Below are 18,716 nucleotides of genomic sequence, written 5' to 3' on the forward strand. Positions count from 1 at the left end.
TTTGTTTTTTTTTTATTCTCGTGTCAGCGGGCAATCAATGTTTCTTGCCGAGTAACTGATGTTTAAATTTTCGAAAGAATTTACAATCGAAGAGCATATCTGTCATTTTCTTTACAGGACTACCTATGTATGCAGTACGTGTATAGCAGGCAATCATAATATGATTTCTACACCATGTAGGAGAAATGGTATCAAACGTGTAAATATTAGTATGCATACGTTGAATCATTGCACAGTTATAAATGTATGGATATTGGTAAAGGTTTCTGAAATTGTTTAGTTTGTACGTCCACAAACAATTCATGCTCGTATTATCTTTAATCGGTTGTGTTTAATTTCCAATTCTTGTGAATTGGCCACCCTTTTCTAATTGTTTTCAAGTTGTGTGTAGTGATATTTGTGAAACATTACAGAATAAAAATTAAAAAATAATAAGAATGCTAGAATTACCATGCATTGTTTGTTTGTTTTTTTTTATAAACAGCGGTTGAAAATATTTCGGGCACACTAATACCTCGTATACGTTGACATTCCTTATACTAAATTATTAATGATTGCTACAAAAATCCAAAGGTTACTTATTTCAAAGGCTCGCTTTTTCCGAACTTGAAACAGGGCTCGTTGTTCTACTGCATTGTTTCTAAAAGGCAAATAAATATCAATATAATATACAGTGAAACTTCGTTATAACGAGGTCCGTGGGACCGCTGATAATCATCTCGCTGTAACCGGTTCCTAGTTATAACCGTACGCACTAAAAACCAAGAAAAACATAAAGCATGGGGTTTTACACAGGTGTACGGATCATTATCCCTGAGAAAGAAAATAAAAGAAATAAATCACATGTGAGTTGATGCGAATAAGAAAATAGAATAAAGAAGGGTTTCAAAACGTGTTTTTCATTTCTTTTCTTTCGAAAATATCTTCCCATGTGTTGTATCACCATGCGCTCTAGAAAAGTGCAGGGCAGGGTCAAATTCGTGATTCTCTCTATACCTATATCTCCTCCCCGTGCATTGAACCATTCAGAAGAAATGAACATTTCTGTTTGTGAAATACAGTATAAAATGTTCAATGTTCAAAAACATTACAAATGTTCAGAATCAGATTGTATTAAATGCGTGGATTTTTTTTCTTAACATGGGCGCAAGTATATTAGTAACATGCATTATCCAACTTTTTTTTTTTACACTGGTGGCGCCAAGCGGTATCATGATGATTTCATGAATTATTTCGGCTATTAATAATTTACTATTTTACGGGTATTTTGCAATGTTAGTAGCTTGTGGGATTGCGATGATTGTTTATGAATAATTTGGCTGTAAACTCTTATGACGTTTACGCAGGAGAGTATGAAAATGTGTCCTTGAAAGGTACACAACATTATTGAATTCCTAAACCTTTTTACACATATCTGTTCCACATGGTATTGGACCATTCTGAAGAAATGAAATATTCATTTGTAAGGTGCAGTGTAAAATGATAAGGAACAAAATCAGATAATATCAAACACTATTTTCAATTACTTTTTTTTGAACATCGGCACAAGAAGTTTGTCATGCATTATTAAACTCATTCAAGGTTGTTGGCGCCCAGCGGGATCGCGATGATTTCATGAATTATTTCGGCTGTATTATTCGGTACGTGTACACGCCAAGGTTTACTAACCAGCAAAACAACTGGAAGTCGAAACTAAAATGGAAATGAGATGAGCTGCACATGCATTCAACAAAAAAAAAAGCATATTCTGCCATGTTCTGTTACTAGTTCGTTCCATCAGATTGAATTATTCTGAATGAGGTTTTTGAACCCCCCCCCCGAAAAAAAAAACCCCAAATGATTATTTTCCAAGACAGAAGAACATCCGACGGTATTCGTGTGTTATATCGCGTGGTTTATATGAAAACATAGACAGAACGGAACTCAGTTATTCGTATTATATATATATATATATATATATATATATATATATATATATATATATATATATAACGGCGAACAAGCTGAACAAGCACATTTGCTTCCTCTTTCCGCTTCAGATGCCATGGAAACTCGACATAATGAGAAGGTCGGGACCGAGCCGTTTTCCTCGTATCAGACGTCATGAAAAAAACATGATATCAAGACATTAATTTGCACATGTGGGATTACAGTTCACGTTTCAATTAATAATGATAAACTGGTAATGTGTGTGAGGGAATTACCCCTCACCATTATGGGAAAGAAGATGTTTTTCGCCAATCAAGAATGTATTTCTTAATGGATGTTTGAATTTGTAAATATATAGTTTGCAATCGTGTCATGATCGTCTGTGATTTGGTATGTGGTTATCGCAAGCATGCGTTCTTTTCGGAAAGTTCGAACATGTTCTGTATAATACTGTGTGTGTGTTTGACACATTCTGTATCTATGTACATTATGCCTGCGTGTGTGAAGATGTGGAATTCCCTTGTAGAAAGCCAATCACAGCATCAGATTGTCTCACACCTGCGCTTACGTCAAGATGATGTCATGTATATACATTACTTTACATGTGCTAGGGGTATTGTGCAATACTCCTAGCACATTCTCTGCATGTATACACACAATATGTGCAAACACACAAACACACACACGTACAACATGCGGTGATTAACTATGCTTTTCTTTGTTGGAAAATCACAAAATTTATCTCGTTATAGCAATTAATTCGTAATAGCCGATCTCGCTTTAAGAGTAGCGTTTTACATAGACTTGTGTGGAAGGAAATTTTGGACGAGAAAGTTTCCTCGTAATAACCGATATCTCGTTATAGCAGTGTGCGTTTATAAATCGAGTTTCCCCTTTATATAATAATAATGTGAAATAGGTTTTGGGAATGATAAAATGAAATGAGGTTTTTAATACGAAATTGAAGTAATGTATGCATAGTCAACATAGTGTTCATGAGTTCGTATACGCGTTTGAGAGTGTGTGTATATATGTGTGCGCGTGCGTGTGTGTGCGCGTAAGCTTTCGTGTGTGTGTACAATGGGAAATGCTCACGAAGTGTGTAGACTTTGGATGAATACCTTGGTTGTGACATCTAATGCTACGTTTTCACCATGTTCCCGGTGGCCACGGCAGGCCCGTTTGCCCGAAGCATAGTGGGCCGACATGGATAGGGGAAATGCACTGTACATGTACATGTACATGAAAAATGAAATAAACTTTGAACTTTGAACTTTGAACATGTATTCCCCTTGTGTATGTATTGTGTGTGTACAATGGGAAATGCTCACGAAGTGTGTAGACTTACCTTGGTTGTGACATCTAATGCTACGTTTTCACCATGTTCCCGGTGGCCACGGCAGGCCCGTTTGCCCGAAGCATAGTGGGCCGACATGGATAGGGGAATGCACTGTACATGTACATGTACATGAAAAATGAAATAAACTTTGAACTTTGAACTTTGAACATGTATTCCCCTTCTTTTTTTCTTTTTCTTTTTGTTGTTGTTGTTGTTGTTGCTCCTCCTTAATCCTTTCTTATTCGTTCCAGTCCTCGCTACAGCCCGAACATCAGTCACCATTCTCACGGTATCTTGTCAGGTTAAACTACTAATTTCCACGTTCACGTTTTCACATTCCACTTCGGACCGCCTCCAAGTTGATATGGCAAGCTGTCACATTTTGTTGCATCACCATGTTTAAATACGGCCTACTAGGTTTCTCATCAGCACCTTGACCTTTTTTTTATTTCATTTTTTTTTTATTTATTTTTTTTTTTGTGGGCAGTTTAAAAATCTGACACGGCATCCACGTCGATCACGGCCTGTCACGTTTGCCCATCACGTCTCGACGCTTTGTCTTATGAAGTTCATTCTTGTTTTTTCCACGTTGACCTGAAACAAGATTGCCGTGGAAGCCGGAAACATGGTGTAAACGTAGCATAAGTTTGTGCAAGTTACTATGTCAAGCGTACGCTCACGTATTGGACTACATGACGTCTTTGGATTACTGTCGGTGTCTTGACATGTTTTAAAGATTCTTTCTTTATCAATGAAAATAAAGTCTTTAAAGGGCCTAAAATATTTTTTCATTATAAATTCATATTCATGACACCTGGTGGATTAATTAAGAGACTTAATTAATGTGTAACCTTGTGCCAGCATTATCAGAAACTATATACCTCATTGGTTTTTTAAGTGATACACATTCTTACACCTCAATTTACAAAATATATTCACTGTGCCATTAACAAAGCATTCAAACTCATATTCATACTACTTTTTTTTTTAACTTTCGGTATCTTTTGGTTGAGGTTTCATGTCTTTCAACAACAACAAAAAAAATAAAAAATAGGAAAGACTACCCATCCCCCTCCTCAACCATCCACCCAGTGCATCGAAGGGCATTTCCTGGTGGATGTCGCCACTATGTTTCAACCAAACAACAGAATTATCTCAAAATTAAGTGGGGGAAGAGACTCTCGAATTCGGATCGGAAGACCCGAGTTCGAGTCCCGCCCAGTGCTTACGTCCTTGGACAAGATGTTTTACCCACTGCGTCCCTCTAGACCCAGGTGTATAAATGGGTACCTGGCAACGCTAGGGTAAGAATGATATCAGGGCCCTCTGGTAGAGCAGTGGCAACACTGAAGAGACTACCCTGGGTAAATAAGACCTTATCAATTTGTTGATTATTATTATTATCATTATTATTATCATTATTATTATCAGATTGTTCCCAGTTTTCCCACTTTTTCAAATGTATCTAAAATAGTGTTTAATTGCTAACCTTTGTTCTTTTTTAACTTATCGTGCTCTATAAAATCTATTTCAATCAAATGTTCAATTAGTGGTGCGCTTTTTCTTCCCTAAAAAAAAGAGACAGAGAGAAAAGTAATTTCTTTACCAACATTATTGCATGATGAAATAACTGAGCTTATCCTTTATCTGGCAAATCAATACCAAAACGGTTGTCTTCCACGCTCAACTGTTGCAAATCAACATAACCAAATACTGTAATACACCTTTACAAAACATTCCTATAAAATTCATTTGTATAAAACTTTTTTATAACACTTCCTCTATCTGGCAATGAAAGAGGAACATAATTTATGATATTTTTTTAAACTTAAGCTTGCATAAGTGATGATGTGTATACATTATTCCATGGAATTATCTGTGATAACTTTCCTTAATTAGCCACTTTAACACTTGTCTTTGATCTCATCTTTTACCTAAAACTGGAAAATATGCATTAAATGAACTAACCTTAAAGTTACTGTTTACCTTTGAAAACAGTGGTTAAAAAAAAAAATCAAGATATCACATTTGATGCATATGTGTAGTTCATTTGTATCACAAAACATCCTACCATATGTGACCCTGCACCTCAAAACAACAAAATGTCGCCAGACATGAATTTTTAGTTAAGACCATATTCTGAAAGAGCAGACTTTAAGCTTTAAAATGATGTATAACTCAAATCAAATGGACTCTCCTAACCTATCTAAATATTGGAAAGAAAGCACAAACTCAGGAAAAGTGTGAACTGAGAAAAGAGGCTCTGAAGTACAGTGTCTACTCAAGCGCTTAATCTTTACCAAACCGTGCTGGCTTGTGAGATGAATGGGACAAAAAACAGGAAGTAAACCACCAGAGTAACAACAATGAAGGGATTATCAAATTAATTTGAAATTAAGCATGCCTCATTAACACATTCTGTCCATAATTAATGCCAACTTTCAAAGCAGTAGCACTATCTTTTTAAAAGTTATTAGAGTTGAAAATGAAGAGTGTGGACAAGGTTTTTCAGAAATGAAAAAGGGATTCTGAAAACACAACTAATCACACTATTCTACCAAAAATGTTCGAGATAAACTGCCAGAAAAAAAAAAAAAAAAAAAAAAACACACACACACACACACACACACTTTCCTGCCCGTTTTATGATACCAAATTGTAGCATAATGTAAAAGAAAACCCGCTCTTTCAGAAAATATGAAAAAGTCAAGTTCGGCTAGGTTGACCCATTTCACTTATTTTCAGTCCTCACGCGAAATCAGCTAATGAAAGTTCAAATATTTATATTCCCCATCAACCCCGGGATGTCCTCTTGTAAGCAAAAGAAATGATGGGTCCATCCAAACCAAACACGCACCCGACCTAAATCTCCAATTATTTTTCGTGACATTTTTATAATTGTTACAATACATTTTACCCTTGTGCCCCATCCAATCCCCCCCAAAAAAGTCTTTAAGACGGCCCATTAGAATTTCAAGGAAAAAAAAAACACACATGACAAAAAAAAAAAAAACTTTTTAAGCGCCGGTATCTGTGACTGCCGCTCGAGCGTGACACGGGTCGACGGGGGAGACCCTCCGATAGAAATAGGTGTGTTTTGCAGGTGTTTCGCCTTTCAAAGTACCATATCCCAGTGCGTGAACTTTAAATCAAAACAACAAAACAACAAAACAACAAAAAAGGATCTTACAATACATTTTATCCATGTGCCCCAGCCCCCCCCCCCCCAAAAAAAAAAAAAAAAAAAAAAAAAAAAAAAAAAAATCTGAAAGACGCCCCATGAAAATCTCAAGTAATTCCAGCGCCGGTATCTGCGACTACGCCGCTAGCGGGTGACACATCGGGGGAGACCCCCCGATAGAAATATGTGTGTTTTCGCCTTTCTGAGCACCATATCCCATTTCTTTAACTTATAAAGCCCAAACAAAGTTCTGGTACGCCTGCAAAAGTTGTCAGATTTTGCTACAAAATGTGAACGTATGCCTAGGAAATGTGCGGAATAACGCTGTAATAACAAGATATTCGATGAGTAACGACGAAAATGGGAAATATTAACCAAAAACGTTCAGTCTCGGAACTTACCCGAACGGGGTCAGGCTAGACTCGGACTCGGGGATAACTCGGCCTCGCTTTGCTTGACGGCGGGATGAATTGTATTGGTTGTCCCTCTGGATTGTACAGTGCTGTATAGTAGCCCTACTACATATCGACCACCCTTATTGAAACCGACCGCGTATAATTCGCGCACTGAACACTTAGTACGCACTTCTCTGCGCGCAAAGCACATAAAAATGGGTTGGCTTTGAATGTAGATTAGGATGGTGTGGGAAAACGCGATAATTCACTGTTCATTAATGGTTTTAATCAAGGACAAAATTTCGAATGAATATTTTCACCGAATCGTAATGACAGCACAATGTAATGTCTATGGAAGTTTCTAAAAGGCTTCTAAAAAGCTTCGTACAACACGGTGTTCAATACAACTCGGTTTGCGTGCATTGTCAATGCAAAATCAGCGGTCGATCCTAAAAACGCGATTTACCGCGGGGAGCTGAAACGAGGCCACGCAAGTTCGTCGGCGATATTTTTGCACTGAAACTTCGAATCGAAAAGGGAACAACGGCATTTGATAGAGCTGGATTTTCTCAATCACGTAGGTCAAGTTTTTAAGGTGAATTTCAGTGTTAAATATTCTTATCAAGGAAATAAACATTAGGCGGTCGATTAGTAGTAGGTCCAACCCTACTATGCATATGGGAGCGGCCTGTATAAACTACATTGTAGCGTTCTGGCTACTCACAGTAATGGTCCGAGTTGTTACGACGCGCGCATCAAAAACCTCTTTGGCGCGCATGCAAAATTAGTGTGCGCCTCTCAAGCACCTCTAAAAACAATCAAAGACGCTTGATAAACAACAACAAAAACTTCAAAGACCGCGCGTCTCAGCAACTGAGGTGAAAGTTTGAAAGTTTGAAAGTTTGAAAGTTTATTTACTCACAACCCAAACTCTGGGTATCGGAGTCCAATGAAAAACATATAGCACATTATAATATCAATAAATAATAATAGCAAATAACTCTGAAAAAGTGTACAAAACAACTATAACAAAAAAAAAATAAGAATGAAATGCGATTGATGAAAAGAAAAAAAATGTACAGAAATATACAATATATACACGATATATGGTGAAAAAAAAACAAAGAAAGGGAAATATGACGAGAGAGAGAGAGAGAGGAGAGAGAGAGAGAGAGAGCGAGAGAGAGAGAAGGGATATGGAGGTGAAGAGGGAGAGTGAGAAGGACACAAGACTGGTGAATTAACAACAGATATACGAGTGACTTTTGGTTCAGGAAAAAAAGAAAAAATAGAAACAGAAAAAAGAAAAACGCAAAGACATACGGAAATGAATTCATACGCTAAGTGAACAAGAATGAAGGAAATGTGGAGACGGGAACGAGAAGAAGAAGAAGAAGTAGAGAGATGGAAGAAAAAAGGAGGAGAGAGTGAAGAGACAAATAAGTTATATTTCAATTGTAAAGAAGGCACAGCCTGTAAAAAAGGCATGTAGTATTTGCAAAAAGGATAAAAAATACTAATAATCTAAACATGTGTCATTTATAATTACAAAACTTGGTTAAATTGGAAAGGACTGTTTTCTTTTGACAATTAAATACTTGATCCATCTTCATAGTGTTTGGGTATTTCCAGTAATATTTTTTAAAGTATTTCTTTCGTTGTTCATTAAAGAGTCTACACTGAAAAAGGTAGTGAAATTCATCACCAATTTTCTCTTCATTACAATGGGTACAAAATCTTTCGTTTCTTTGAATCTGATTGTATCTTCCAGAAACAATTGGCATTTTTTTTTGTTTTTTTTTTTGCCTGTGAATCATTAAGGTGTCGAAAATACTTCTCAAAATGAAGATCCTGCTTAAAAATTCGATAATTTAAACATTGAGAATTTTTGTCAACATTACTATGCCACTCTTGTTTATAAATATCATTTAATCTGGTACTAACTAAACTTTTGAAGCCAGCTAAAGTGAGATGTGATACTTGGCTGTTCCAAATTGCAGTTAGACCTAAGTTGTTAAATATTTCTTTTATCCTAATTACCCATGTCATCGAATTATCTTGCCTCGCCGATAAAACATATTGAAAATTATACAAAACATGCGCATCTTTGACATATTACTGTTAACAAGTTTAAACCAAAACATTAACATCCGAAGGGTCACTGTTTTTTGTAATCTATCTTTACCTATTTCTCCGTAAACCATACAATTCGGAGATCGCTTATGTAATCCAAGAAGTTCCTTACAAAAATGTGCGTATGCTAGTAGGCTTGAGGACCGCGCGCTGTCCATATTTTGTTTTATATACAGGATTAGCACGCACTTTCCTGTCTGCTCAGTAAGGCCTCGTTTGGTACCCGTAGTATTATAGAGTACTGATGAACATGGCGATCACGAACTGTGTGTAAATTGTCTGAAATAGGGTCGAGTTTTCCCTGAGACCGAGTTAGTCTGGAGCCTTCCGGAATAAAAGTACTCCATAATACTCCAAAACGACTCATCATTCCGGCAAACCACGCCAACCAGGTAAGTTTCTTTGTAGACTCTTTCGATATATTGCAAGCAAATATGAAATGGTGCCAGACGGGTTCTCAAGCCCTTACCAGAACTTTGTTTTTACTTTAAGAACAACAACAACAAAAAAAAAAACCGAGCCTTGATGAGGCGCGGTGTAGCAGCTGCTGGTAAACGATGCACTCGATGGTACTCATTATTCCACTTCCTGCCGGGGTATTTGTAGCTTCTTCTTCAACAATTTGGCCAAGACGCTCTCCACATTTGCATTTCTGGCTTCTGGTACACCAACGAAAACCAAATCCTCCCTATACTTTTACGCTGTCCAGCTCCTCTTCGATTTTTGTTCCTGTCCTCCCTCACTCTATCTTAGATCTTTGGTATCAACTCCTCTACTCGTATGATTTTTTTAAGGTTTCCGTTGAAGCCTACTGACTTGGTTAGCCCTGCTTACTTCTTGTCAATCTTGCAAACCTCCGCTGTAACTTTCAATTCTAGCCGTTTGATACTCTCCTGAATTTGCTTTGTCTGAGCTTGAAGCTGAGTCTCCAAGAGTCGTTGTATAGATGGGATCATGGGAGTAGTGTATAGGGCCTTCCGGAGTGCTGTTAATCGGATAAGCTCCAGCCCTTGGTGCTCTGGCAAGGGCGTGGCCGCTTTATCCCCGTTCTTGTAGCCATGTCGAAACCGAAACTAAACCACGGGACCGAAACTAAACCGAAACTAAACCACGGAAATTCAAAATCTTATCAAAACTCATCGCATATTCTTTTAGATAAGAAACTGTTTACGAAATCCACCTATGGAGGAGAGTAGTACAAAATAACAAAAAAAGATTAGATTCGGAATTCCTTCCATGCCTTGTTAACTACGTCAAATCAGGTATAGTTATTCAACCCTAGCATAGAATTTATGTCTTTCTCATACACATTGTAGCGAAATCGGTTAATTCCGCCGTATTATGTTCATAGAGTAAGCTAACATTGCGGGATATCGGAAAACGAGTGACAGATCGAAACATAAACGATCAAACGTTTTTAGGCCTACGTCAGCAAGGACGGTTCTGGTCAGTAGTGTGGACATATAGTGAAAATAGATTTTAGCCTTTTCATCGAATACCAAAAGGCCTCAGTAGAATTGTTCGGTGTTTGAGACGTACCGACAGATGCTGCTGTGGGATAATGTGGATCATAATAGTGTAAAGCATTAATTCACTTCATTCTTATTTACTGACTTAATATTACTCTCGAATTCCAGCAGCATGTAATTCATTCTGTCATGGATTCACACTAAAAACAGTCAATAGATTTGTTTACACTGGAGAAGTTTTCGTGTGGTTATCATGGAAAGATGTGTGTTTATTTTATAGTTGTTTTTGTCATATTGATTGAAAATGCTTTTGTTTCCCGTTACCCGCAAGGAGAGGTTGACACTGCTTTCAATCCCCTCCACTGAGAGGACTAAGCAGTGGGGCTAAGGTGCCTTGTCAATTTTCTCAACCGCTGCAGTCATGGGACTGAAACCAGGGATATCGTTGTTGGCAATTCTTGGGATTATAACCATAAGCTCCATGTGTAGCTTCATGCTGAATAATTGAGAATTGTAATAACAAGGTGCGTCGTCATTGCACAGAGCTATGTTGGTCTATGGTAATAGCCTGTCCAAAATATCAAGGAAAAAACCATACCCTGCCAAAATCACATCATAGCCAGTTGTTGGAAAAAAAGAACTTAAAAACTCACCTTGTTATACCAGGTTTCTCATTTTTTCAGGGTATACAAGCAAAAAGAGAAAAATAATAACAGTAAGAGTGGGGACCCTCAAAATCACCTTTTAAGATGGTTTTGTTATATTCAACCTCTTTTTAATGAGGTTCCACAATCTTAAAATCATGATCATCTTCCAATGGAAACTATAGTTACACACAAACACAAAAAAGTGTTGTTTAAGTGCGCGTATATACATTGTATTTGTCTGTCTGTCTGTCTGTCTGTCCCCGAGTTCCAGGAGGAAAGGAAACTGCGCAAATGAATTCAGTTCAGGTACTTTTTTTTTTACTTTTACGCTAGCTTTTTCTTTTTGTAATGATGTCAGTGCAAGGTAAGGGATAGGGCGTGCCTATAACCTATGATTGCCCTCTCAAAGCTACTAATATGACGAATTTCCTTATTGTCAGAGAAGTTGATTACACTTCTATACGATTTTGATATAACATCAATTTCTTTTTTAACATCCTGATAACTTTGTCTCGGCTGGTCAATTTTGATACCACTTAAGGTATGGTTTTTGATTTCCATAAAAATATGATCCAAAGAGAAACATGGGATGTAAAGAGAAACGCAATGCGATTATGAAAGGGAAACAAACCAGGAAAGCGGAATATGAGACCATTCTGAGGCAAATAATTTCCAAAAAGCAATATATGTAATGTACTCTTAAATGAATCCCACAAGGACTGGAACAATCATCCCCAGCATTCCCACTGATTCCCACTGATCAGTTACTAGCCATCCCCTTTAATTAACTTCAGGTTTGTTTTTGTTTTTGGGGGTTCTTTTGGCGAGATAGTGAGAAACCTATGAAATATGAAAGAGCATGTAATTCCAAGAGGGATTTAAAGGGGAAGGCTAGTAACTGATCAGTGGGAATCAGTAGAAATGCTGGGAGATGATTGTTCCAATCCTTATGGGATTCATTCAAGAGTTCATTGTATATCTATTGTTGTGTGAAAATGATTTGCTTCAGAATGGTCTCATATTCAAGTAATGTGCAGTTTAATGCTTCCAGGTTAGCGTCCCTGGTCAGTGACGGGAACATTAATCTGCACATTACTTGAATATGAGACTGTTCTGAAGCAAATCATTTTCACACAACAATAGATATACAATGAACTCTTGAATGAATCCCATAAGGATTGGAACAATCATCTCCCAGCATTTCCACTGATTCCCACTGATCAGTTACTAGCCTTCCCCTTTAATGTTTATTTGATGAAAGTTGGTTTTTAGATGGCAGAGATATCCAAAACAGAGCGATCCTAATAAAGCGTGGGACCCACATTTTGTTACTATCGTTTTGTTTTACTTTGTTTTTGAATGTTTCAGCAATTCCAAACCCGATTTTTGTCAAATAAACTTTGGATTCCTCTTAAAATGGTATGTTCTGTACTATTTCAAATTCAAATTTATTTCATATTTCCATTTTCTCAATGATGAGATTACAAAATTATTGACAACAAAACAAGAATACAATATATATATACAATCATGTCTTTTGATTGTAGAAGAAAAAGAAAAAGAAAATATACTTGACACAAATGTACATGGTCATATCGTGTGAAAATGTCACTAGTAAGTATAAGAAATATGATGGGGCCTACATAAAAGCTTTAAAGCTTGTAAAACTGTAGGTTCCCGAGTTCATAGGCATATAATTTTACACGGAGAACGGATATGTTTGTCTTGACCAACTATAATTACACCAGTACAAAAAATCGATGAGTAATAAACTAATGAACTACATATATAGACATCGCACAAACCAGACTGCATACAAATCTCGCAGTGTTTGAAAAACAAAAATGCTATATTATTAAAAGATGTATCTGTACCATAAAATAACTTGAATAACTTGGAGCTGCGGACAAGGACAAAAGACTGGGAGCATAAAAAGGTTGCTAAAAGGTTGGTAGTGTGTATCCACTAAGTAATAACTGTTTTAATTTGCGTTTGAAGGTGAATAAAGATAAGGAAGAAGTGATATCTAGAGGGAGATCATTCCAATATCTGGGTCCAGTAAATATAATTGTTTTCTTTGCAAAAATAGTGCGAGTACGGGGAAGGTGATAGGCGTCACTCTGGCGAGTGGGATAACAGTGGATATAGCGATTTCTTTTGAACATGTGGATAAAAACAGATGGTAATTCATTAGTTGTTAGTTTATACATGAAAATTCCGAGATTGTAATAAAATAGGTCTGAAATTTTCAGAATTCTGTTTTGATGGAAAAAACAATTGGTATGAGCAAAATATCCGGCGTGGTTTATGATTCTTATTGCACGCTTTTGAATACGGAGAAGGGAATCTAGTAATGAGTGAATTGCATTTCCCCACGCCAAAGTTCCATAATCAAAGTGTGGAGATATTAAACAAGAATATACACTCTGCAAAATATGAACAGGAAAGAAATGTTTGAGCTTATTCAAAATTCCAATATTTCTAGGCAAAATTTTACTTACGAAATTAACATGTGTTTTCCAGGATAATTCTTGGTCAATCCAAAGCCCTAAAAACTTTGTGTTATTAACCTGCTTTAAACATAAATCATTTATTTTGATGTCATATGGAACAGCATTCAAAGAATTACTGAATACCATATAATGAGTTTTTTCTATGTTCAAGGATAATTTGTTTGCATAAATCCAGGATTGCACGGACCTGAGCTCAGTATTCATCATATTTATTAATGCATTAGGGTCTCGATGTGAAAAAAACAAGCTTGTGTCATCGGCAAAACAAATGAATGACAAAATTTGCGATGATTTTGGAAGATCGTTTATGTATAAGATAAATAAAAGTGGGCCCAAAAGGGAGCCCTGCGGGACTCCACATGAAATAGGCTTTAATTGCGAATCATGGCTATTGATATTAACAAATTGCTTTCTTTCTGTTAAATAACTCTTAAACCATTCTAAGGGGGTCCCGCGGATTCCATAGTGACACAATTTATAAAACAAGATTTCGTGATCTATCGTGTCGAAAACTTCAGAAAAATCAAGAAAAACTCCAATTGTATGTTCAAAACTATCTATAGTATGAGCTACCTTGTCTATAAAAGTAAGTAAAGCATGGGTTGTGTTGTAATGTTTTCTAAAACCAAACTGAGAATCCGACAGAATGTTATGATTTGTGAGAAATTTTAATAATCGTGTGTAAACCACCCTTTCAAGAATTTTAGAAATTGAAGTCAACAAAGAAATTGGTCGGTAATTATTCACCAAATCTTTCTGTCCTTTTTTAAAGATAGGGACAACTTTTGCGACCTTCATCTTATTGGGGACTTTGCCATTAAATAAGGATTGATTGTAAATGTATGTAAGAGGAGTAATGACTTCGCTTAAAACATTTTTTTTTAAAGAAAATGTGTAATTCCATCATATCCTGAACTTTTTTTATCGTTCAAATTCTTAATAATATCTATAATTTCTTCTTCAGCAATAGGTTCAAAAACTATTGATTGAGAACTCCTATTACCTAAGTATCTATAGAATTCAGTTGATGATTTCGGGATTTTACTGGCAAGATGTGGACCAAGAGTTGCAAAATAATCATTGAAAGATTCCGCCATAATGACCGGGTCGTTAATCTGGCGGCCGTCCACTGAAATATATTTAGGAGGATCGGTATTATTTTTATGTTTGAGCGCCTCATTAATCACCTTCCACGTACTCTTCACATCAGATTTATATTTAACAAACTGCCGGGAAAAATAATTTCGCTTGGCTATACGTATTATGGATGTCAGTATATTCCGATAACGAACATATCATAATTTGCTTAAATGCATGGGATGGATCTTTACGGTACTTATGGAAAAATTTATTCTTGCGGTTAATAGACCTGAGAAGAGATTTTGTAACCCATGGTTGTCGTGGTACTTTTTCATAATTAGAATGGTGAGGTCTTCGGAGAGGAACACAAGAATCATAATTAGCAATTAAAATATTCATGAAATTTTCAAAGACTAAATCAATGTCGCTCTGACTGTATACGGTGGACCAGTCCTCTGAACTTGATTTCTCCCTAAGTTTATTAAGGTTGGATTCAGACATTACACGAATACCTGGGTTGTGGGTGTGAGAAACATTAGCAGTCATAAAACTGGACACAAGGGCGTAAATTGCGAAATGATCAGTGACGTCAGAAACTATTATGCCAGATGTGATGTCAGAAAATGACTCATTTACAAAAATGTTGTCAATAAGAGTAGATACATCATCAGTTATTCGAGTCTGTTTTCTTGTAAGGGGAATAAATGATTTCGACAACATAAGGTTAAGAAAATCTGCACATAAGGGATTATCACTGTAATTAAGGAGATTGAGATTAAAATCACCCATTAATCAAAATCACCCATTTCATAAGTGTTTTCTTCGTATCTTGCAAAAAATAAATAAATAAATAAAGCCCAATTTTCATCTCTACCAATTCTGTACCATCCCTTTATGAAAGGATTGGAGTGCATAGTTCTTTCCACTTGTTAGTTACTGGTATCACGTTATTGATTGTTGCGGATTTCTGTTGTTGATGTGTTCTTCCAGCTGTCTTTCGCATCTCTCTGACCTTGAAATCACCCTTTGGGTGTCCTAGGGTGTAAGGCTCAACGGGCCGTTAACGATCGCCCCGTCACTGTACAGGTATAGTAACCTGGAAACGTTGAACTGCATATTACTTGAGTATGAGACTAATCTGAAACAAATAATTTTCACACAACAGTAGATATATGATGTACTCTTAAATGAATCCCACAAGGATTGGAACAATCATCCCCAGCATTCCCACAGTTACTAGCCATCCCCTTTAAAGCTCAACCAAAACTATACGACCCCTTTAAGCACAATCACTCCTACTCAACAGACTTTACACATTTACAAGTGTGTCATATTTTGTAACATATACCAAAAAGAGGTGCAACGATATTAATGCATGATGAGGGTTCAAAGAAAAAAGAGAACTGACTAACAACGTTGTGGTGACATCATAAACTATCCGATTTTGTCGCTCCAGTAGAGTGGGCAATGCTATATCATATACTGAACACACTAGTATACAAAATAAATAAGGCAGAGGACCGGTGCGAGTGAGTTTAATAGTGGAAATGCGGAGTGCCCGACACCCGCAACAACCAATAACATTTACTACGATTTACAATGGTGCATCATGCACGAGACGCGCTACGACATCCATGGACATTGTGAATACTAGTACCCGAGAGTGCGCTGCATCTTCAAAACATCGTTTATGAAATAGCTCTACGAACTTAGTGTGATATCAGCTGATAAAACTTTGTATTTCAATACATTTCGCCGCTCTTCGATTCGCTCTTAAGACGACAATGTGAAGGTGATTGTTTGGATTCGTAATGCACAACTACAAAAGTGTTGCTACACCACACAGCTTCCGCTTAAAGGTTATGCCCAATAATCGGCATAGAATGCCATAAAAACGCCCTGCCGTTTAATAATATGATGTTATCATTATTCTTTTCCTGAGGCATCGTTTTTGCACGCTTGTGCATTTATTATATAGGAATATTGAAAGCGCACTCGTGACTGATGCCAGCTCTTCTGATTGGCTATCATACTTTAACCAATCTCATAAAATCGTGACCATTGGTTTGCCCTGCTGATGTTTACCGGAAGGATAAAGGCGCATGAGTTGTTGTTCTCTCGTCACAATTCACTTTTTTGTCCAGTACGTCTTGGCGCCTTTTCGAGACCCTCTACCAAGATGGAAAACATTACTTCATCGTGGGCGGAATACGTAAATTCATCGTGGATGGAATACAAAAATTCATCGTGGGAGTATCCTGTCACCAATAATTACCTGCCACGCCCACAACAAAGTTTGTGGCAAAAAAATTGCATTGTATACGGGAATTTCAATATCCTTTTTCGCGATGATCATAAACATTTTTAAATGTCCGCAATTCTTGCAAGTCGCCACTTGCGAAAGAAACAGAATATTCTCATATTCAACTTGGCCTTGTCTGATTGCCTTACTGCTCTCGCTGGACTTGGGGTGCTTACTCAAGCTTTCCAGGCATATATTGAGGTTTGTTTCAATATTGGTCTTTCAATTATCTCGAAGTTATCTCAAAGATGTAGACAATTATTTCTAGGTAGGAAGAGTAAGAGTTTGTTCGCAAAAACCGACAAGTCCATTTTTGAAGATTTTGAAGTACTATCTTTGTCATAATGTACAAAATAATATCTTTTAAATGATATATTGGTCACTACATAAAGGTATATTTTTGAAGTTAGATGAATGGTCAAAAGAAGCAAAAATTTTCTTATCATTCTCTTTATTTTTCTTGACTTTTAATTGCAAATATCTCCATTTCGCAAATATGGACTTATCAGTTTTTGCGAACAAACTCTTCACTCTGTTTTCTACATGAAATATGTATATCCGCTCATGTTATTTCCATACTATGGGATGTGAATTCGTCTTGTGTTTGAGAACAAAGACCACGTGATCGCTCATAAAGTGTTATCTCATATTTTGTCTTGTTCAATCACTAGTCTTCTCTTTTTTCAATTCATTTAACAATTTTTGTTTGCTTCAAGTGCTAGCTAATACAAAAGCAACAATAACGAGAATGACATTACAGCGTCATGCCCATTATCAAAGGACCTAAGCACAGGACAGAGTAGACTGAGTATTCATAATAAGTCTCCCTTATTTCTAATTTATCAAATTCATAATTATGATTAATATCAATGATGATATCAATTATAATCGTGCTCATGGTCTGTTTGTTTCTCTTTGTTGTCTTTACTCAATCAGATCCGTCACTACTGGATATCTGAATTCGCATCTGTTGTTATACTTATGTTCCTACCCGCCATGATCATGTCGATATTGACTACAATAGGAGTGGCTATCCATCGGCTGATTGCGATACGCCTCGACCCGCTAGGTCACGGCCATTGGATCACTCCAAAAAGACTGATTCTAGCAGTTGTTTTTATCTTGGCTTGTTGCCGGAGTCATAGGTCTCATCATGTTTGCTTCAGTGCCTAATTATGTTATTTGGGGATTTGCCGTTGCTATCTTCGCGGGCCAAGTAGCCATGGTGGTATCATATTGTATTGTTTATAAAACAATTAAGTCATCATCTCGAAATGCAGGTGTATCAGCTAGAAGTAGGACCAATAGGAGACTCTTGATTACATTTGCTTTAATTTCCGCGACGACTATACTATGTAATTGTCCTTTATGTGTCATAGTCGTCTTGGGTACTCTGCTCGATGATGGCTTCCTGACCTCAAATGTTGCCAGTATTAGCAAGTCTCTCCCGGTACTCAATAGCATTCTGAACCCTGCGATCTACTGGTTTCGACTCACGGATTTCAGGGACGTATTGCGACGTTGGTGCGACGGATGCAGGAGAAGAAGACGAGAACGCCAAACACTCCCAAACAGGCCGCCTGAAAACAGGTTTCCTGAATAATCACTTGCTCATACAAACCGAAATGATATAATTTCTCGACTGTAGTTTAAATAAAGGGCGGTATTGCGACGTTGGTGCAACGGATGCAGGAGAAGAAGACGAGAATGGTAAACACTCCAAACAGA

The sequence above is a fragment of the Diadema setosum genome, chromosome 10 (assembly GCF_964275005.1).
Source record: "Diadema setosum chromosome 10, eeDiaSeto1, whole genome shotgun sequence".
NCBI lineage: Eukaryota > Metazoa > Echinodermata > Echinoidea > Diadematoida > Diadematidae > Diadema > Diadema setosum.